The sequence below is a fragment of the Pseudochaenichthys georgianus genome, chromosome 12, assembly GCF_902827115.2.
Source record: "Pseudochaenichthys georgianus chromosome 12, fPseGeo1.2, whole genome shotgun sequence".
NCBI classification, from domain to species: domain Eukaryota; kingdom Metazoa; phylum Chordata; class Actinopteri; order Perciformes; family Channichthyidae; genus Pseudochaenichthys; species Pseudochaenichthys georgianus.
Genome location: NC_047514.1, coordinates 23,757,681 through 23,780,517, shown reverse-complemented (window position 1 = coordinate 23,780,517; position 22,837 = coordinate 23,757,681). Strand labels below are relative to the sequence as shown.

The window sequence follows — 22,837 nt, the reverse complement described above, 5'->3', positions numbered from 1 at the left end:
GGCTGAGGATGAAAGTACATTGGAAATATGCTCCTGAAGAGGAGATGCATGCAGATGGAAAATAGACTAGAGCTCGCTGTTGGGGGGCGGTGGCCTGAAACGACAAAGGACATTCCGTTAGACCATGTATGTTGAGAGTGACTAATCCCCTAACATGGTACCAGATGGCACCAACAGCCATATTTGCTTTTAACATCCGTGCCAACAAAGAAAAACAATCGTGCAGAGCAATTGGCAAAATCTTCCATCGCATCATTTTCATCCTCATAATTGTCTGCTTTGTGATCATCTTAATCATCATTACTGTGTCATCATAATGTATCAACACCATCTAGGGATTACAGCGATGTTCCTGCCCATCCCTCTCCGTGCAGAGCACTCTGAATTCCTCAAACATAATAGCAAATATTGTTTTCCTTCTTACTATATTATTTCCAGAGATATGACCACCTTCAGACCTACATGCTGTTGACAGATTCATTCTTATTAATCCCAACAGTTCAGCTGTCTTTTTTTTGGAAACCTTCACCGAGATTTTCAGAATAAAAGCTTTGGGTGTCCTGCATTAGCCTCACCCTTTGTAGCTACTACTACTACTTTCAGAAAAGATAATTCCGCAGCCACAAATCCTGAATTATACAGCAGGGAACTGTAAAGTTCCGCAAAGTAAATAGTGCAATTGTACGGAACTATTTTTCAGCGGTGGATTTATATGTGTTTGGAGCACTAATTTATTTTGCTTCTATCCCACATACACAATCCTACTACGGTAAAATACATTATAGAATATATAACATAAAATAAAAAAATGCCATGCCAGTCAGTGTAATGGCATTTCTTAAATTAAGATATATCCCTACACAGCATTTGCTTTATATACACCTGTGCTTTCATTTGATTTGTCGAGAATACAAAATATTATTTGTTCAACTGACAGATACAATTGAGAAATGTTATTTTGGGGGTTTATTTAACACCCCATGCATACTGTATACTACAACCCTATGACATGTTCAGTAAGACCTCTACGGAGCCTACAGTTTGCTGCATGCAGCTGTCATAAACTCAAGAAACAAAAAGGGATTTGTATCAGACGTTGCGTAAGACTCTCACAGTCACGGTGCATTACTCCATCAGAAGATGTCCCAGTTATCTGTAATGATGTCAGTGATTATACGTCTTAAGCTGACACACAAATCTAACTCAACAATTCTTCCATCCATCCGCTTAGAATTAAAATCCTTATATCAAATCGAGGTCAAACTTATTAATATGGTGTGAGTGACTGTTATTAGTGAGAGTTCACTGTAGTCCTGTCTTCTCATTCACTAATTATTATACATGAGAAACAGTGTCCCTTGATTAAAAGGTCCATTTTGCTTATTTTCTGGTTCATATTTCTATATAGTGTCTCTACTGGGACATGTCTCCTTGCTCTAATGTTCAAAAAGCTCTTTATTGTTCTCGTGCTGCAGCACCTCTTTTCACCCTCTGTCTGAAACCAGAGCCCAGACTGCTCTGATTGGTTAGCTGGCCGGCTTAGTTGTGATTGGTCAACCGCTTAGAGATGTCCCGCCTCTTAGCCTATTACGTGCAATGTGTTGGAGCACTAGCCAATGATAGCGCAAGTGTTACGTAGTGATGTCATTATGTTACAGAAGTAAACACAGGAGTCCAATGGAGGCGTGGCAGGCAGAGTGTGTGGGAGAGAAACTCCCTCTGGAGGAAACACAGGGATGTTAGCCTTTTCAGACTATTTACATGCAAAAAAAACCTATAACCTAAAAAGCAAAAACCTAAAAAGCATGATAGGCCCTCTTTTAATAAGAAAGCATCGTGTGGTTTGACACTGCAGCACTGGAATAAAAACCATTTTCTGTATCCATGAAACTGATAGGTAGCATACATATTATCGCTGTAGATTTCAATATTAATGCGTAGTATAGAGTGTATTTAAATGTTATCATTTATTTATACAAAAGGCTGGAGTGTTGCTCATTTTCACATTCCAAGTTTAAGGCTTCAGAACAGCTTTATGCACAGATGGAGTGGTGTCAAATTCACTGTAATTCATATAATTAAACCCTACTAAAGTTGCATTATAATATTGTTAAGAGTTACAGAGCGTTATACTTAACATTGGCATCCAATGCACTCAGTCACAAAATGAAATGGAATAAGATATCTGTAGGGTGAATTTAAAAGTAAGTAAAAACATAAATATGTTGCCTCGGTAAACCTGGCCAAGACAGGCAGAAGTATAAAGAAAAACACTTAGTTACAGACAGAAAATACTTAAATCGAAAATAATTAAAGAATTAAGAAATCTAAAAGACTGAGTCTTTTGCTGGATTAATGTGTGTGTAAAATGTGTTTTAAATGTGTAAAAATATGTATATCTAAAGAAATCTGTCTTTTATTCTTTCACTTAGTATTTATCCTTTATCGAGATTATTCATTGAGTTTTGAGTCATTTTGCAAATTTTAATGCCCATTTTTTGGTCGATCAATTGAATTTCCTCAGTGTTTAAAGTTCTGCCTGAGTGATTTCACATTTTAATACCTTAGTTTAACACTTGCCTATAATAAACGTGCTACTGATCCATTCACATATTCACCTCAAATGAATCTTTTCACGGTGATATGAAATGATATAGTGTTTGACACCTTGGGGCCAATATCCTGTTAATAATGCCATAATGCCGTTACGGCAGTGATGTCCTGATTAGACTAATCAAAAGACCTTGGGAAAAAGGCTTTGGCATTTGGCAGAGCAAACAATGCACCGGCATCATGTTACTGATATGGCAGCGGGGCACTGAGGACTGAGAGGGAGCTGCCCCCCCGCTGTGTGTTCTACTGAATATCAGGGTTAACTGCTGATATTGATGTCAAACTCTCTGAGAAAAGCACTGCAGTAAAGCATGACTGTCTGCAAAAATGACAACAGTCACTCAATTCTCCTTGAAATAATGACCTTCCTGCTTCCTTATCTGACGCCCTCCCTCCTCGTTTCCACATTCAAATCAGCAGGAATATAGAAGACTGCAAATTGCCGCTATGTTAAAAATGAGCTTCCTTTTCAACCATCCCTAATGGCTTTTTGTTCTATAGCCCCGACACTCACTGTATTAGCAGCACTTTAGGAGGCAAGACAAATCCAACAAAAAGTGCCCCCTTGGCTATATAAATCATAAAACATATTTTTTTCTTTTAAATAAACACAAAAGAAAGTCAAACTGACGTGTCAGACTACAGTCAGTCTTTGTGAAAAGATTTTATACAATTACTACTCAAGCCCTTAATTTCTTTTCATATCGTCTATGGCCTTTCAGAACAATTTATCGCCCACATTATCACAGCTTTGTATACATCAAAGCCTGTCTGGCTCGATACATAGTGTAGAGCCACCTGACATGTGACAAAGACATATCCAGAGTTGAAATGGGAAGAATGGAGAATAAATAGCAGTATGCTCTTATACTATAGCATTGTTCTATTGACGCAGATAGACCCTCATCTCTGCTTTTTTTACACAAAACGCAATTGGGAGACAATCTCCTCATGATAAATGTAGGATGTTGCCTTTGAGACGAGAGTACCAGCAGTCTGTGCTACTGTGAGTCACTGCAGCAGTACGAACTTGACCAGTGTTCCCATGAAATACATGTTATTCAGTAGTAGGTTAACCTGCATGTAGTCAACACTCTTGTCTTTTTGGCCCTGCCTCTGAGTCCTTCCATGTCTAGTAGCCTTGTAAGACTGGAGAGCCCCTCTGAGATTAAATTGCATGTTGGCCCTGTAGGTCAGCCTCTATGTGTGTTCCCTGAAAACATGGAGCACACAAAGACTCCAATCTTTTTCAGAGAAACACAGTGGTCAAATTTGGATACCTATTGGACGTGTTGTTGTTCGTAGATAGCATGCATTGTGTTTCCATGGAGACACATGCATGCCTGTAGTGTGCAGGTGTCTGTTTTGATGGAAAGCCGCAAAGGTCATATCCACCAGCATTTCTGTATTTTATGCTTCTGTATCTAAAGTTGTTAAATAAATGCATGTTTCACATTTGAGTCCAGTCACAGTTGCTTTTATGTGTGTGTGGTTCAAGTGCGTGTGGGTGTTTATATTAATGTTGAGGTTTGTGGGCACCGTGAAAACAAAAAGTGATGTTGCTTCTGGCCTGTTTTATCACTGGAAGTTAAGAACATGCGGGGATACGCAGCCATGAGGCAGATAAGCAGACGGTGCATCTGCTCTGACTCTTACGTTACGCTCGCTCACAAAGAACGTGCCCCCCAGCACTGGTCATCGCAGTGGCATGAAGAAAAGGGCAAAGAATATTTTTAAAAGATCCTTAGCGCAACAAAAAGACAGCTTTTATTTTTCACCTTTCAAAGAAGTCTCTGGAGCATTACAAAGGGGGATATTTCTCTACATGTTTAACATTGATTTTTAACAAAGAGATCAGCTGTATTGTGAAGGGCAGCTTCTATCATCTCAAAATCTTATCCAAATTAAATCAGCTCTTATCTTATTAACAGTTATTCATTCACTTCTTGATTATTCTTATTTCCGGTGGGCCAATTCAACCTTTTCTCAACACCACATGGTTTGAACTGCATGTGTTAGACTTTTGAAGGGGCATAATATGTTCCCTTCCCTGTAGTGTTTTATATAGGTTGTATGCACATAAGATAAGATAAGATGTTATATCCCGAGGGACATTGTTGGGCCAGAGTTACAAAGATACAATGGATACATAAATGGTCTGCAAAGAATACATTTTCTGTGTTCCCTCCAGAGGGAATTTCTCTCTCACACACTCCCCTCGTCTGAAACGCCTCCATTGGACTCCTTTGTTTACATCCGAAACATAGTGACATCTCTACGTAACACTCATGCTTCTGCTAGCGCTCCAACACATTGCACGTGATAGGCTAAGCGGTTGACCAATAACCAGAGAGCCGGCCAGCTAACCAATCAGAGCAGACTGGGCTCTGGTTTCAGACAGAGGGTGAAAAGAGGTGCTGCAGCACAGGAAGTATGAGAACAATAAAGAGCTTTTTCAACATTAAAGCACGGAGACATGTCCCAGTAGAGACACTACGTACAACAATGACGTGAGAATAGGCATCATTTCTCCTCTTGTACTTCACACAATCCCTGATCTGGCTCAACTGCAATGGTAACCAGGGAAATACTGAGTTGATTTAAAAAAGATTTAATGGAATAGCTTCACCAAAAAAATACTGAACTGCTACTACTCCATATTTTGCCCTCATGCCACTTAGGTATTCCACAAAACAACTCCTCGATTCCCTCACTCATGCCTCATAACCAAAACTAACAAGCTTTCTCTGTGACTGCTCTTCTGCTACGAAATAGCTTTGCTTTCCACATCAAGCTCTGTTCAACCATTGACAATTTAAAACAACATGTAAACACTGTCTTTCTTTTTGCCTGATTTTAGTTTTAGTCTGAGGGGGCCTCTTGGCTTTTGTCAAGTACCCTTGTACCTGTATTCTAATGTCCTCGCGCTTTTTTATTTGATGTTTTTTCTTCCATTTCTACTAAATTATGAATATGCTTTGACCATTATTTCAGTTTATATATCATTGAAGTGAATGCACCTTTACTCTGTATTCCTGCAGACCCTAACCCCTCTACCTTGAATGAAAGGCACTTTGGGTCTCCTCCTATTGTTTTTTAAAGTCTTATATAAATAAACCGACTTAACATACTGTGGCTCAAATGCTGTCTTTGAAGCCTCTTGGCTTAGTTGTCACCTCACCACACTGTCCACACACACACACACACACACACACACACACACACACACACACACACACACACACACACACACACACACACACACACACACACACACACACACACACACACGCACACGCACACGCACACGCACACGCACACGCACACGCACACGCACACACACACAGTTTCCTCTGGGACGCAGCTTAACATCCCAACTGACAAATCTTTACAAACAATGTCTGGCTGGAGGACAGAGGCTGACATCAAAGTTGTTTCTGTCAAGGTCAGAAGCTGACAGAAGTGTTCTATTTGGGTGTGGGGAAGGTGAAGTGTGGGCCATACACACACTGAGGACTGCAGTGGAGATACAGCAGACATTTTAGAGAAAATAGATGAGCTCGGTCTCACAATATAAACAATACAAATATGTAAAAACGGACCAACAAAATCAGCAGTGACGACAGCCTGTGTTTACAATCACACACACCAATAAGTAAGGGATAATGTGCAGCGACGCGGTCATTATGGGGAAAAGAACACCGACAGGTGGCCATGATTACATGGCCACATTCTCAACAAAGTAACGTTATGACTCCCAATATGAATTGAAATGCTTTTATGGATTTAGAAAATGATTTTATTGTTTTAAAAAATAGTTGTATTGATTTAAATTGACATGCATCCGCGAAGAAAAATAGTCCATTGTTACCCTTTGAACTAACGTAGCAACGGCAGGAACTGCTTCGATAGTGTTTTTGAGGAGCTTTTTGATTACAGATTTGAAAACATCGTTGCTTGCTTTAAAACTAGCACAATTCATTATGTCAAACCTTGGAAAGTATCTAGATATCCCTGCCCTAATGCCACAGTAACTGGCAACTGCATATGTGTCGCCGTTTGATGTCTATGTCTATACCGCTGCATAAAAAGGAGGGTTTCTGCCCGTTACTTCTCCGCTGTTTTCTTGTCGCTCTTGTCTTGTCAGTTAGAACACTGACAAGACAAGAATACTGTATACAGTTAAATCGAACGGACTTGTTTGTGCAGATATGAGCGTCCTTAACAACAATGAAAAGAACACCCGACAGGCTCAGGTGAGCCCATGGGACATAATTTCCTTGGGCAAATGCTACCCACAATAAGCCAGGCAGCCCAGCTTTCAAAGCGCTACACAAACCATAGCCTGAGAAGCACGGCTGTACAACTGCTCTCTCAGGCTGGTCTTGGATCTAAAGAGATCATGTCTGTGACTGGGCACAGGTGCGAGGGCAGCCTGAAGAGTTACTGGGCTCCGACAATAACCGAAAGGGAGAAATGGAGCAACATCCTGTCCTCCAACCCAGGAAATACCACCACATCGGGTCAGTGCCTTTCCATGTTGTCTGTCCTTACACACACACATTAACGGGAGCGATACAACTGTAGTAATATTGTTTCCCGTTTTTTTACATGGGAATTGTGCTTTCAGATGTGTCATATGCGAAACCCCCGCAAGGAGAGAGGATCGAGGACAGAAACGTCGATCTGAATGTCCCTAAAGATTTCCCATTCACCATGTCACATTGTACCATTAATGGAAACGTTCAGGTCAATGTTAATTACAGCTAAGGCTAAAATGCTAACATGAACAGAGTTAGTTGCTATCGAAGCAGTTCCTGCCGTTGCAACAGCCTTTGTTCAAACATCAACATCGGACAATTTTTCGTAGCGGATGAATGTCATTTTAAATCAGTTAAACTATGTTTTTAATCATTAAAAACATTTTATAAATCAATAAAAGCATTTCAGTTAATATTGGGACTCATGTCGTTACTTTGTTGAGAATGTGGCCATGTAATAAGCGTGATCAAGATCAAGATGCTGATCAAGATCCCTCTGCTTCGCGTCGGGTTCTCACGTGAATACCACACTGATTCACCGTTGAGAAGCTGTTGGTCCTTTTTTAGTGGGTGAAGGTAGAAGGCTTTGGCGTCAGATGGGCACAGGGAAACATACTTTTTGAAGCTGGCAACGGGGCAATTTTGGTTGTCAGGCTCGGCGAAAATAAAACCTCTGTCATTCTCTTTATTTGTGTCTTTTGGATCTTTATGATTTTTGGTATCTGCGTTATGGGCAAGAGATATGTATTCGCATCCGTGATCATCAAGTTTCAAAATAAAAGAGCTTTGCATCAAATGTCGATTTCCCTCTCTGCCTCATATGGCAAGATGCAGTTGGACATCCATCCACACTTTCCGGACCAGTCCGCCGGCTGTGTCCACAGACAGCGCCTGTGAAGCCCTGAGCAGCCGCAAATCCGCAGCTGAAATAGGCGGGTGGTGCTGGCTGACGTCTTTCCCGTTTTTGCGGAGCTTCTTTACAACAGATGTGAAAACATCGTTGCTTGCTTTAAACGTAGCGCAGTTCATGATGTCAAACCGTGGAAAGTGTCTTGATATCCCTGCGCTAATGCTGAAGTAACTGGCAACTGAATATGTTTTGCCGTTGGAGGTCTGGACCGTTGCGTAAAAGGACCGCAGCTGCGTGTTGAGGGTTTCTGCTGCATAGCTGTCAAACTCCGTTGGTTCTTTTTTTTCAATCAACCAGTCTTTAAATAATGTCATCACCCATAATGTGTTCCGTTTTGTATTCAATTCATGCCGGTCCTCTTCAATTTAGTCGATTTCTCTGTCATTCAAATCTCGGTGTCTTTTCATGATGTCAAACCTTGAAAAGTATCTAGATATTCCTGCCCTAATGACAAAGTAACTGTTTGATGTCTATGTCTGGACCGTTGCGTACAAAGGAGGGTTTCTGCCCCGTTACTTCTCCGCAGTTTTTCTTGTCCCAGTTCGAACTGTCCCAGTTCGAACTGTATACAGTTCAATCGACCGGACTTCTTTCTGAAGATGTGAGCGTCCTTAACAACGGTCAATAAGTCTGTCTGTTCGTTATTAACAACGTGTCACGTGTTCTGAATTGACCAATCAGAATCGAGTATTCAACTAAGCCATGTAATAACAGCTAATGGAACCCTGTGCAGCCACACTTATTGAGTTCTAAATATTGCAAATGTTTAAAAAACATGCACTGTAAAATATTACCATGATTTCACAATATTCAGCTGTAATATGTTACAATAAATTACTGTTTTACCACTTTACAGTCTTTACCTGTAATGTTCACAATATAATACTGTCATTTTGAATTTCACAGTGAAATCAATGCAGGCACAGTTAATTACTGTGAATGTACAGGATAAACGATTACCAGGATTTCACAACATGTTACTGTATTATTTCACAGTACAATACTGTATTCAGACCATTCTCTGTGATAACACAACAAATTAAGTGATTTTCTTGCTTTCATCGCTCTTGCTTGGCTTTAAATACTAATTTATATCTTTGGTGCAGGTTTTACTTAAATTGAAAGAGGCACCGCTGCATGCATGTGCCTTAAAATAAACTATGCAACATATACATCTATGTAAATTGAAATTGTTGTCTTGGCTTATTGTTTTCAGGTGCTTCCTGGGCATTAATCCTGAGACGGGCTCGAAAGCCAAAAAGAGGCATGGCAATTTAAACCCCCATGTCAGCACATTCTTCAGAAAGCTGTTGACTTTGAGTGGATGTCTATAGACATGTGCTCCCCTCCTTGTTTTCTTTTCTGTCTCACTGCAGGTGCACCTGGGGCCTGTACTACGAAGCTGGTTCAACCTAACGGAGCGTCCACACTACAGCTTCAAAAAAAGCTTGGAGCTGGGCGTGTCTGGAGCTTGGGGATTTTATTCAAGCAACACGACCAACAACCAATCACATGAATCTCCCGCCCCCGACATACAAAGCAAAAAAACCCCCGGGGATTTTATAGGAGCAATATATATATAAACTCCCCAAACAGGCGAAAACCTACCAGTTTCACCCACTGTCTCTGCCACCTCCCTCCATGCCTGGTTCCTCCGGTTTGTATCCCGGTAGGTGAAGAGGGTCTGGTCATACAAAACCGGGTGATTGCTACGGCGATAGTTAGTTTCTCTTCCATCTTTTTTTGAAATATAGAAATGAACGGCGGGATATCTCTCCCAGCTTAGACGCGGTTTGATTGGCTACGGCTTCAGCTGTCAGATTTTCAGAAACGGGATTTGATTGGCTGGCGCTGGCTACTCCGGCGTCTCCGGCGGAGACGGACCGCTCTGCTACCCACAATTCAGTTCGGCGAAAAAGCGAGGCAACGTGACGTCACCCCATTGAAAGTGAATGGAAAGATTGGAGTTTTCGACGCTGTCGACGCTGTAGTGTAGACGGGCCGTAACCTGGATATGTTTGAGTTAGCCGGTTGGCCTAATCCAAAACATACGCGCTCTCACTAAGCGGTACTACGACGCGGGTTATCAAGTGGATCGCTCAAGCCAGCCGTGTCCTATCTAGTTAGGTGCGCGTTCACATGAGAGGGGTGGTATATGGAGCATTTGACCAATCACAAACATGGAGAAGCGTACTGACAGCGCAGCGTCATACTTCCTGAATGAAAAGTCAACTATAATATTAGACATATGAAGAAGTTCAACTTTAAACATCCATGGATAAAAGCCACATAGCTGCACCTGCAAGGTGAATAGAGCTGGTAAAAGAAAAAGTGTTTGAATGCATACATTAACAGGTTTATGATATCACTGCCCCGTCTAAGACACAAGTGGATCTGACTTTAATTACATTTGTCTCGAGTGTTTCGTCAACTTAATGTGTTGCTTAAAATAATACTTCTGCATACAGTATGTGACACTGTGAGTGCTGCACGGCCAGATACGGCTCAGCTAAGAAAATATATACATTATGAAGTGATATGCCGCGGACTGTACTTAATGTACTCTGATCCGGTTACTTATGTTGTGGCCGATATTTAAGTAAGCTTTCTTAACGCTAATGTTATAATAGTCAGATTGCTCTGAAGATGGAGGTGATATTCTATTCATGTTCACGTTCACACAGTCGGTGATTTTTGCCGGCCGTCTTTCCTGCGACGGCAGTTTTTCTGTATTTCCTTTCTCCTGTAATATGACTTGATCGCTTTAAACTCCGCACACTGAGCTCTGATTGGTCAGCAGGCGGTGCTTTCACTGAGTTGAGCTCTTAGCCTGCAACCTAACCTGGTCCCGACCAGGTTAGCTGCTTAGCATATATTACCATGGAGATCTAGCCTGCTAAAAAGAGAACCAGCTTCGGATGACCGGAAAGCCGGAGTTTTCCCTGAATTTAGCCGGCTAAGCGAAAATCCTGCTTCGCAGTATACCCCCCTGGTCCCGACCAAGTTAGCCGCTAAGCATAAGTTACCATGGAGATCTAGCCTGCTAAAAAGAGAACCAGCTTCGTAGGACCGGAAAGCCGGAGTTTCCCTGAATTTAGCTGGCTAAGCGAAAATCCTGCTTCGTAGTATACCCCCCTGGTCTGCCCCTGGCTCCGCCTCTGCCCAGGTGCACCTGGTCTGCCCCTGGCTCAGCTTCTGCCCAGGTGCACCTGGTCTGCCCCTGGCTTCGCCTCTGCCCAGGTGTTCCAAATTCCACTCAGCCGTGTATATAAAGAGAAGCTGGAAGAGAAGGATGTCTCGCCTATCCTAACGCCGGGAGGCACTCTCCTTAGAATACCTCTTTGCCATTTTCAGCTGTAGGCCATATTTTTGCAGATGTGTTTATGTTTAGCCTGGAGGACCTGGTAGTCCAGTTTTCGCAGCTTTATTTTGTTTCCCATAGGGTTTATAATTTATTTCTGGTTAGGGGGGTGAAGCTCTGGGTCCTACGGCCCGTGGTGTGGCTGGCTCGGGTTCCCTCCTTCTGTGTGTTCCTTTTTGCCAGTCCTCCAGACCTCTTTTTGTTTCCCGTTTCCCTTGTGTGAGCAAGCGGCTGATTATCAATAAATGCTCGTTACCAAGTACCGGTTATTGTGTGTATTCTTTCATGTTGCGGGTCTCAGCACGAGCCATACCGCGGAGTAGAGGTTGGGGCCATAACATGTCCAAGACACCGTGAAATGTACTTTGCACTTCAATGGAGTAATACAAAGTTAAAATGGGCATTTTCTTTGTTTTTCTTTGTTTAATTGAGCTGATTGAATTGTGTAGTTATGGTCAAATCCCAGTTAACTAGTCAGATTTACAATATAATATCGTATTATTTACATTTTTATTAGGGCTGTCAAACGATTAACATTTTTAATGAGATTAATCACAGCTTAAAAATGTATTAATCATGATTAATCACCATTCGAACTATGTCCAAAATATGTCATTTCTTTATGTATATTGTTGTGGGAATGGAAAGATAAATGAAAGAAGGCGGATAAATCCATTTAACATGTTTATTGTAACATTTTGTGTGTCAAAATGAAAGAGAGCACCTATCAATCACCTATCAAACCGTGGGGTCTTAATTCATTACGTGTTGATTTCTATCAACGGGGGAGTACTTCAGGAAAGTCGACGGGAGGGGGGGGGGCGGCTAGTGGAGTACTTCGTGACCACAGAGTGTGAACGTTGTGATCAGCTGTTTTAGCACAGTTCTCCAGTGAAGGGGAGGAGTCTTCCTCCGCAGCCGTTTGTCGTAGTTGTGGCACAATTCCGTTGTAGAGACCGACGTTAACAGCAGCCCTGTCTGTGCACACGGAGACCAACTCTGTCGTCCGGTGATCTAACCGCCTTCTGGAAAAGCTTCACAAGTACGTCGGTACGCAAATGCGCTTTGTGACACAAGTGACGGTACACATTTCAGATTACGCACATAACATGCGTACCAGTTATGGTCTGTACTACAGCAAAAGTATTCTCCGTCGGGACTTCCTGCAACAACACCACGCCGTTATCTTGATTCTGATTGGCCAGAAGACATTATCAAAGATGTTCTATTGAGAAGACGATCACTACGTGACAAAAGTTTTCAAAACCGTTTCTGGTCTTCGGTATTTCCAGACAAGTGGCAACTGAAATCAATCGTACTAGCTGCTGTCTGTGCAATTTACTCCGCGCGAGTTGGCAGACTTTATTTTGCTTACATTAACATCATTTTGCATGGTGGGGCTAAGCCATTTCTTGGTATGGGTGTAGCCTACCCCAGCCATACCCTGGCGCTGCCACTGGTGGGATGTATGGGGCGGGCCATTCTGCATATGCGTTAAATGCGTTAAATATTTGAATGCGATTAATTCAAAAAATGATTTGTAATAATCATTTTTGTATTTACAATAAATTACTGGCTAATGTGTTATATTACTTTTACAGTAAAAGTGTGAAAATACAAGTAATTACTGTAATTTATGTACAGCAAGGTACCATAATACCACAGCTCTGTAGTGCTATATCACAGTAATTCCATGGGCATGGCAACAGTAAAGTCACAGTATTTAGTTGTACTTTTATTCTAATTTACTGTAAAATATCTACAGTAAATTACTGTGAAATATTTACAGTAAATTACTGTGAAATCCATGCAACTAGTAGCCATTGATTTACTGTAATTGTACAGCCAAACATTTTACAGAGTGCGTATGCATCCTCTACTGCTCCGTTTTTGCTGCCAGCTCTGCGTTGTGTATCTGTATGAAGATGGAGGAGAAGAGGATGATTGCTGCCTGGCCAGCCGCAAGGATATTATTTCAAAGGTTAAAGAAGGAAAGAAAAGTTTTATTATGACAAAATGTGAACAGAAATGGATTATTGCTGACATATGACCCTATTAAATGATGGTTACATCTGCACTCCTTCTGGGTGTATTTGGTTTTCACTTCACATTCAAGTTAAGATTGTGAGAACAATGGAGGAAATTATATAAACGGTTATACCAGTGAGTTACTTTGAATTCTGAAAGAAATGTACAGCTAGAAATCAAATGTTCCATTAGCAAACAGCAGTACGATACAGATGGTATTCAATGTATCAGATTATTTAGTCGATATACAGTATGTAACACATTGGACTCAACAATTACCCAGCATCTGGACAAACGTGCAATATTCGAAGCTTCACAAAGCTTTTATTTATTGTGTTGTAGTATGTAGTATGTATGTACATAATCATAACTGTTACGTGCCGTAGTGTGTGTGTGGTCGTGTGTGTGTGTTTTCCTCTCTCCCTCTGATTGTCCCCAGGTGCAGCCTCTCCCCAGGTGATCCTAATCGACAATCAGGACTTCCATATAGGACCGGAGGAGGACGGCAGTGAGGCCCCTTCTTCCTCTCCTTCTCGTCTGGCTGCATGTGTGCAGCGTGTCTCTGTGTGAGACCCAGCCTAGTGGTGTGCTGTCTATTGTAAACTTGTGTTGTAATTTGGCTGGTGAGCCGCCTTACTTATGTTATTATTAAAACCTCACTTAAACTCCTTCAGCATTGAGTTTCCTCTCCTTTTTCTCTCGTCCAGCTATCTTATGTGTCGCTACTTCCCTTGGTACCCCTAGATCTACCAGGGAACGTAACATGGGGGCTCGTCCGGGATTTTTGACAGAGTGAGTATTTGGTTGTTGGTTAGTGTTGATATTGTGTGTGGTGGTGAGCAGTAGTGTATATAAGTGTAGGATTGGCTGTGAAGTGTCTTCCTGTTGAACAGCTTCCTCAGTTTAGACAGGGGAGTGTCTAGCTGGACTGAATCAGTCCTTCCTTCAGGCACTCATTTTTTATTTTGCCTTTTTTATTTTCGGGGTAATCCTGGGTGGGGATTTATTCCCTGTTGGGGGCAGGCGATTCAGGGTTTTGGCTGCTGATGTTTGCCTTTAAAGTCGCCTCGAGCCCGGCACGCTCCAGAAGATAGGTAGGTAAAGTTTGGTAGGCAGGATCTGGGGAAGTTTGTAAATAAATAAATAATAATATTTGTAAGTAGCCGTTGCTATGGGGTCTAAATTAGATGCCAGGGTAAAAGTGCGTATGGCTCGTCTCCAGTGTGAGAGGGAGGAGCGTGAGTGTGAGCGAGAGTTTCAGCTCAGGAGGGAGCTGGAGATCAGGAAGTTGGAGGCAGACACTGCTGTCCGGATGCATCAGCTAGAGCTCCAAGCAGCTGTGGTGGGTGATTCTGCCGTTACACCTTCAGGTTCGGCTGCTGCTTTTGATGCTGGTAGCAACATTCAGCTGGTCCCTGTCTTTCTTGAGTCGGAAGTGGAGATGTTCTTTAGTGCATTTGAGCGCATTGCTGCTGCTCTGCGCTGGCCAGAAGACGTGTGGGCCATACTTGTACAGTGCAAGCTAGTCGGCAAGGCTCAAGCGGCTTGCTCTTCTCTTTCTGTCGAGGATAGTTTGGAGTATGACAAGGTGAAAGGTGCTATTCTCAGGGCATATGAGCTGGTGCCTGAGGCCTACAGGCAGGGTTTTCGCGGCATGAAGAAAGCTGCTGGCCAAACATACGTGGACTTCGCGAGGGGGAAGAAAGTCCTCTTTGACAGGTGGTGTAGAGCATGTAAAGCGGATGACATCGCTTCAGTATGTGAGCTGATGCTGGTAGAGGAGTTCAAAAACTGTGTACCGGAGCGTACGGTAGTCTACCTGAATGAGCAGAGAGTGACTACCCTTCAGCAGGCTGCCACTCTGGCAGACGAGAGTGCGCTGATACACAGGAGCGTTTTGTTTCAGCGGGATCCTCCTCAGCGGGACACTTATCGGAGAGCTCCTGATAATGATGTTCCCTGTGCCAGTGTTCCATTGTTAGGTCCCAGGATAGACAGAGCTTGTTTTTTTTGTCTTGACCCAGGTCACATGATAGCAGACTGTGCAGCTTGGAAGCGAAAGCAGGCCACCACTATGGCGGATGAGGAAGGGCTTGAGCTATCACACAGTGGTGTTTTGGCTCAGAGCGATTCTCCTCATCGTTTTGGGGTCCGGAAAGCTCGTAACAGGCGTGCCACACATGCTCATTCTGCTTCTCTTCCAGGACCCAAGAAAAAGAAATTTCTTTTGTCTTGATCCTGGTCATCTAGAGGCAGAGTGTGTAGCTCGGAAGGAGCAGGTGGCAACTGCTCTGGAAAAGCCAAAAGACCGGCACCCGGTTGCGATGCGACAGAGTGGTGAGGTGCAGTTAAGTTCTGCATCCGTCTGTGACGGTGCTGTGGGTGTGGGTGTTTCCGTCTCTGAAGCGGTGGGTGTGGACCTAGCTCAGAGCGATGTGGATCTGTGTTCAGTGAGTGGTGTGTGTGTTCCATGTGTTCCATGTGTTGCTCCGGTGTTGGCTGCTGGTGAGCAGTATAAGGTGTGTTTTATGGGGGGAAGTGTTACGTGCCGTAGTGTGTGTGTGGTCGTGTGTGTTTTCCTCTCTCCCTCTGATTGTCCCCAGGTGCAGCCTCTCCCCAGGTGATCCTAATCGACAATCAGGACTTCCATATAGGACCGGAGGAGGACGGCAGTGAGGCCCCTTCTTCCTCTCCTTCTCGTCTGGCTGCATGTGTGCAGCGTGTCTCTGTGTGAGACCCAGCCTAGTGGTGTGCTGTCTATTGTAAACTTGTGTTGTAATTTGGCTGGTGAGCCGCCTTACTTATGTTATTATTAAAACCTCACTTAAACTCCTTCAGCATTGAGTTTCCTCTCCTTTTTCTCTCGTCCAGCTATCTTATGTGTCGCTACTTCCCTTGGTACCCCTAGATCTACCAGGGAACGTAACAATAACGGATGATTCTATTTCAGTTAAATGTGCAGCTTCCTCTTATGTTGTAGCTCTGGGACTCTCTATCTGTCTTTCTCCATTGCAGTGTATTTACTTTCTGCTTGAAGCTCTTAGGTAATTCATTCTTTATACATGCTGTTCTACATGCTACACAAAGCTTGAACCGCCCATTTCTCGGAGGCAGATTTTCTCAGAAAAACCTCAATCATTTCTGTTGCAGCACATATTTACCGTTAGTAAACTGTCAATATGAGGCATTTGCTTCCTTATAATGACAGTTTATATTGTAGTTTACAAAAGAAATTTAAATTTAAATCCTAACTAAGCAGCAGACAAAGCAGTAATTACTAAATATATACCCTATAGTTGCGCCTGCTGTTTGTCTTTCACTCCATTACCTCCATTGTCTTTATTTAAGCCCATGCACAAATTATACTGGGTAAGCATACTTGTTGTTCTTTTCTGCTGATGTTAAAAAGATGCACTAAATTGACTCCTGTTATAGAAATATAAAACTTTAAATTACGGATTAGACTTAATTCTCAAGGTGTTTCTCAATGTCGAGTACGCTTGCTTGATAGCACATGTCTTGCTTCAGAAGCGAGGCAAGAATGCTTCCTGGCATTCGGAAAACGAAGAGTGGAACAGGCGAGCAAGGGTGCAAGTGTGCGTCATATGAGAGGCCCCGCCTTACATTTTCCGCCACAGATTTGGGGAAATTGGTCCGTGCGCAAAGCATTGTGGGGATTTTAAGACCGGAGTCTCCACATGTGCAGCCTCGAAATGTCTCCAAACGAAGTACGCCGGGCTCGGTAGAATTCCAAGTATGCTGGACATTGGAACAGTCCTTCGGCGGCACTCGATGACGTAGTATGCTTGAAATAGTGGCTCTGGAGCAGCTTTACACGACATTGAGAAACACCCTCAGTCCCCATTCAATCTAAAAGTTGTGTACAGCTAAAGTTGAAGATTGGTAAAAGCTGTCGTTCACCCCGCTCGTACTTTCTGCACCAGCATTTTGTATTGATGCATTGTAAGATAGTACAGCACAAAGGCAGACAGGCCGTTCGGATGAAGGAAAGTACCTTTTGAGGGGGAGAGTGGTTGCCGTAACATGTTTTGTCAGGTTTCCGGTGTCAGCAAGGCGCCATAATCTAAGTATTGACAGCTCAAAGTCTCATGTACTCTTCCCAGTCAAGGGAACTCTGTGACAGTTTGTCAGAAAAGTGAAACCTCTGTTCCAGGACTGCAACCCCATGTGCAGGGAAGAATACAAATATAAAAATAACTAGAGAACAGTCAGTGCGACAATAAAATGTATATGAAAACAACATAAAACAGCGCTGTGAATGGTAAACGGTGAGTTTGAGACATACTGTAGGCAGAGGTGAAAGAATTACTTCGATCTTGTAAGTGAAAAGTACAAAATACTTTGTCACAAGCAAAAGTCCTGCATAAAAGATGTTACTCAAGAAAAAGTACAAAAGCATTAGCATCAAAATATGGTTAAAGTTAAAGATAAAAGGGATGAGCAAGGTCATATTAATGCAGATGGCCCATTTCAAGTATGTTTGAATTCTAAATAATGATGCAGTCATTTGTTTATCACAGCTAAATGTGGAGCTAATTTATTTTGTATAATCCTTATTTAAAGGGGACCTATTATACTTATTTTCAGGTTCATATTTGTATTTTGTGTCTCTACTGCAACATGTGTATATGCTTTAATGTTCAAAAAGCTCTTTATTTTTCTCATATTGCCTGTGTTGGAGGCATTTTTGCGATTTGAGCCTTTTCAGACCATTTACATGCACTAAAACATAAACAGTTGAACACTTCATTCAAATAAATGTAGGGGGGTGAAAGTAGAATATTCGTAAAGTACGAGTACTTAACTTAATGTTTTAAGTTACTTTAAACTACTTTGTATAGGTCAATGAGTTCAACCCACAAACACATTTGCCAGGTGCAACAGTGTTACCGAGTAAATCTGTGATGCTTAACCACCTCACCCAACACTTGCTAAAGGGCTGTTGCATTGGCATGATCACATTAAGCTACTTAATGCAACTTAACAAGCAGCCTTAAGCTCTTCAGCGGGCTTTCTGTCAACCACTGAGAGCTCACACTGGCCACAGACGGACACCGCGACTGACAGAGCAGAACACAGGGAAGAATCAACACGAGCACTCGGAAGCTGATTGTAGGAGATTTACAATCTGGCATGTGACTGGGTGGAAAATAGGAAGAGTGCCAATAGCTTGTTAGCTCCTGGCATGTACACACTGTGCACACACTATGTGTATATGTTTGGCAGCAGATGTCACTTAGTACAGCTGCTGTATACCGACTAACTGGAGATAATTTGCAACATCTTCAAAGAGTGATTAATACATTAGCCATGAGTGACAGAATAACATGGGGGAACAGAAATTTGGAAAAATATAAATAAAGGAAACCAAGTGTGTTGATGCCGCTCAAAATGCTGTCTCCTTTCATAGATTTGTGATAGATCAAAACAGACAGGCAGATGAATTGCTAACAATTTGATTACATTGTTAAGAATATTGATGACACAGTGACACATTCAACACTGCCTGATGAAAGCACTCATAAATCCACAGCAGTCTGCAGAATTACTATCTTCAAAGAGGACTGAGAACATCTGTTGGTGAATGCTTTATAATCCTATCAGAAAGACAGATGTGTTCCGAACGCAGCAGCAGCAAACAAGCAGAAAGAGAAACAGTCACCCACAAAAAGTCCTATTCTCGCTCTCACTCCCTCTCATAGACCGAAACACAATCTCTGCATTTCTACGTGCTGAAAAGATTTTCCCTGGCTTCCGGCAGTAACCTGATTTTTTAAACACAATAGAAACCAACTCTTCCATGCTAAGTAAAGGGATTAGAAGAAACCAGATTAGCACAGGTAGGGTTTCTGAAAAGGCTTCTTATACTTTTATTTAATTATTTTATTGCAATATGCATGACAAGACCAACTGCAGAGGAACACATATAAGCCTGGCAGGACACATTGGAACATCACAACTGCTAGACATATGAACAAAATAGTCTCTTGCAATAAACAATTAACAACAACTGAAACCATGTCATTTATTAAATGTTTTAAATTGAAAGTCTTCAGCAGCTAGCAGCTCTCCGAGGGTGGACCCAAGCACGGCTGTACTGTAAGGGCCCTATTATGCTTTAGGGCAGGGGTGTCAAACTCAATTTCATCACGGGCCACATCAGCATTATGGTTGCACTCAGAGGGCCGGTTGTAACTTTAAGACTATATAAAAATGCATATATAAATATTTGATATATATAAATATTACATTATTGCCTCTGCATTGGAGTATTATCGGATAGGGTAATAACTACGTCTGAAATCAGAAGTCTAGGGCAAATAACTGCAAGTCTCTTCAGTGTGCATGTCACAAAATGATTTAAAAAGAAAGATCAAATTTTGGGGGGGAAAAAAAGTCACCAAAAAAAAAGGTGAAATTTGAAGAAAAAAAGTAACATTTTGAAGAAAAAAAGTCAAATTCTAAGAAAAAAGTCAAATGAGAGATGCATTGTGGGACATGTAGTTTATGGGCAACGTGTTTCTGTAAATCGGCATGTAAACGTATAATAAACATATTATATTCTTTGCAAGCTCTTGTGGGGCCCGCATGAAATGAAGTCACGGGCCGGATTTGGCCCCCGGGCCTTGAGTTTGACACCCCTGCTTTAGGGGTTTCCCTTTCTTGTGGTGTGTTATTGTGCATGTAAATGGTCTGCAAAGGCTACAATCCCAAAGTTACCCCCAGAGGGAGTTTCTCTCCTACACACTCCCCCCCCCCCCTGCCTGAAATGCCTCATTTGGACGTAACACTCACACTCTTATTGATTAGCGCTCCAACACAGTGTACATGACAGGCTAAGGGGCAGGACGTCTCTTAACGGTTGACCAATCACAACAGAGCCGGCCAGCTAACCAATCAGAGCAGACTGGGCTCTGGTTTCAGACAGAGGGTGAAAAGAGGTGCTGCAGCACAGGCAGTATGAGAAAAATAAAGAGCTTTTTGAACATTAAAGCATGGAGACATAATAATAATAGATTTATTTTGTTAGCGCTTTTACAGGTGCTCAAAGACAACAAATAAATATATAGTTAAAGTTAAAGTCAAATAATAGAAAAACAATCACACATTAAAAGCCAGATTGAAGAGGTGAGTTGTTGTGAGTGTTTTGAAGGTGGTGAGGTCAGTGCAGTCTCTGATGGGTTGGGGGAGTGAGTTCCAGAGGGAGGGGGCAGCGACGGAGAAGGCTCTGTCCCCCCAGGTCCGGTGATTGATGTGGGTGGGGATGGATAGGAGGGGGGCTTCTGATGAGCGGAGGCAGTGGGAAGGGGTGTGGTGGTGCAGCAGGTCTGTGAGGTAGGGGGAAGGGGTGTGGTGGTGCAGCAGGTCTGTGAGGTAGGGGGAAGGGGTGTGGTGGTGCAGCAGGTCTGTGAGGTAGGGGGAAGGGGTGTGGTGGTGCAGCAGGTCTGTGAGGCAGGGGGGGGGCTGATTGTTGAGGGCTTTGTAAGTAGTAACATGTCACAGAAGAGGCACTAAATACATATATGAAGCTGAACATCAGCATAACAGGAGCCCTTTAAGATAAACAGCAGATGTCTGTAAATCAATGCGGCAGATTGCTCAGTCAGGACCGAAGGACTATAACAAACAATATGACATTGGCATCCTAAGAGGAACGCCTCTTACATGCCAACAACAGAAAGTATACCATTTCAGAAATCTGGATTAATGTTATAAATCTGTTAAAGAGTCATTTGACCATTCTATCACATTCATGCCTATACTTATTCTAACCATTATAAAAACAATTGTGTTTAGAAGGAAAGTTAGATTGCACTCTGAAGTTTTCAATTTCCTTTCTCGACAAACACATTTACAGATAATAATACACAACTGCAAAAACATCTTTCATGGATTTTCTTTTTATTCCGAACCAATAAACCAACAGAGATGAAATATTGAAGAGCCTGTGAGCCAGATACAGATAGTGAAAAGCTTATTCAGTACGCTATGAAATGCTCAAAAGCACTAAGAGCGACACAACACGCACACAGTCGTACATTCAATCTAAAACTTTTACATTTCAGTTCGTAGCTGAATTGTATATTCGAGAGTGATTGCAGTACTTCTGATAAAAGCACCATTTGATAATGCACTCTGATATATCTACTCTCATTTAGTATTTATAACATGGTCATTTTTAGTCCCTTCCTTTTAACAAATAAAATAGTAATAATAGAAGACATTAGCCTGTGCCGCGGGGCAGTGTTTAAATGGCATTTCAAATCTCTCTTTGCAGAAACAGGTAGAGCGCAAGCCCAGAGGATTACTCTATCTGGGGCTACTGTGTATACATATTTTAGTACATGTTTACTGTATGTCCACATGTACGCCTCTTTGATTATATAGATGTGTTTTGCTATATTCCAATGTACTCTTCCTGTAAGGTAGGCGAATGTGCCTGTGTGTGTAGGTGTGTTTTGAAGGGGCTCGGGGCCTAGTAATGAGTGCTCTTTTCTTTGATGTCTTATCTGCCATCATCCCTCCTGCCTCGGTGGTCAGACATTCTGCAGGGCGTGAGTTATGTCTGTGAAGATATACTGACCAATCTCCTCTGACAACTATGCACATGAGGGTTTCTAAAATACCTTACATGACATAACAGTCCGATGATTTAGATTGTATTGAAGTAGAAATAATGTCCCTGTGTTCTTTTGCAAAATGCACAGTGTTGCAAAAGTTACTGCTCTGTTTGAATATTTTACGAAACCTGTAATGAACAACTGAAGCCACAAGATGAATTTAGATGACTCTATTCCAGTGTTTCAACCCCTTGAAGTGCTTTTACAGACACAATCAGCATTCGCACCATTCATAAAGAGGTGCTATTCAAGGTGCCACCTGCTCAGGGACACCATTGGCCATGCTATTGAGAGCAACTTGGGGTTATGGATCTTGTATAATAAAAGTCTTTGACATGTCAATCTTCCTATTAGATGACGACCAATCAACCTACTGACTCATAGTCGTGCCTTTATTTCTTAAAGGACATCAGGTTCTCTATTACATACTGAAATGCATTGCACCAGAAAAAGTAGAACAAATACATAAAGTCAGCAAATGAACGTGCTTTTCCCCTCCTGACGTAATCTAACATAAAGGGTTTTGTTTTGAGTCATGTTGATGACAGGATGGTTCTCATTCATAACACTCCGTTCGATGTCGCACGATGGGATGCGCCTCATCGCGGAGCAAACAGAAGCATCAATCTCATTACGCCAATCCTGATTGGCTGGTGATCTTGACGTCAGCGTCAGGGGAAATCACCCCCTATAAGTAGCCTGCGCCACGACGCATGCGTCATTCAAACACCTCTTCTCGCTT

At 42.3% G+C, this 22,837-nt stretch overlaps 1 protein-coding gene across 3 annotated transcripts in view; it reads right to left on the bottom strand.

Moving 5' to 3' along the window:
* Window positions 1–22,837, bottom strand: part of fibcd1b (fibrinogen C domain containing 1b) — a 194,916-nt gene that overhangs the window by 60,988 nt on the left and 111,091 nt on the right. The gene's annotated exons all lie outside the window — the stretch shown is intronic.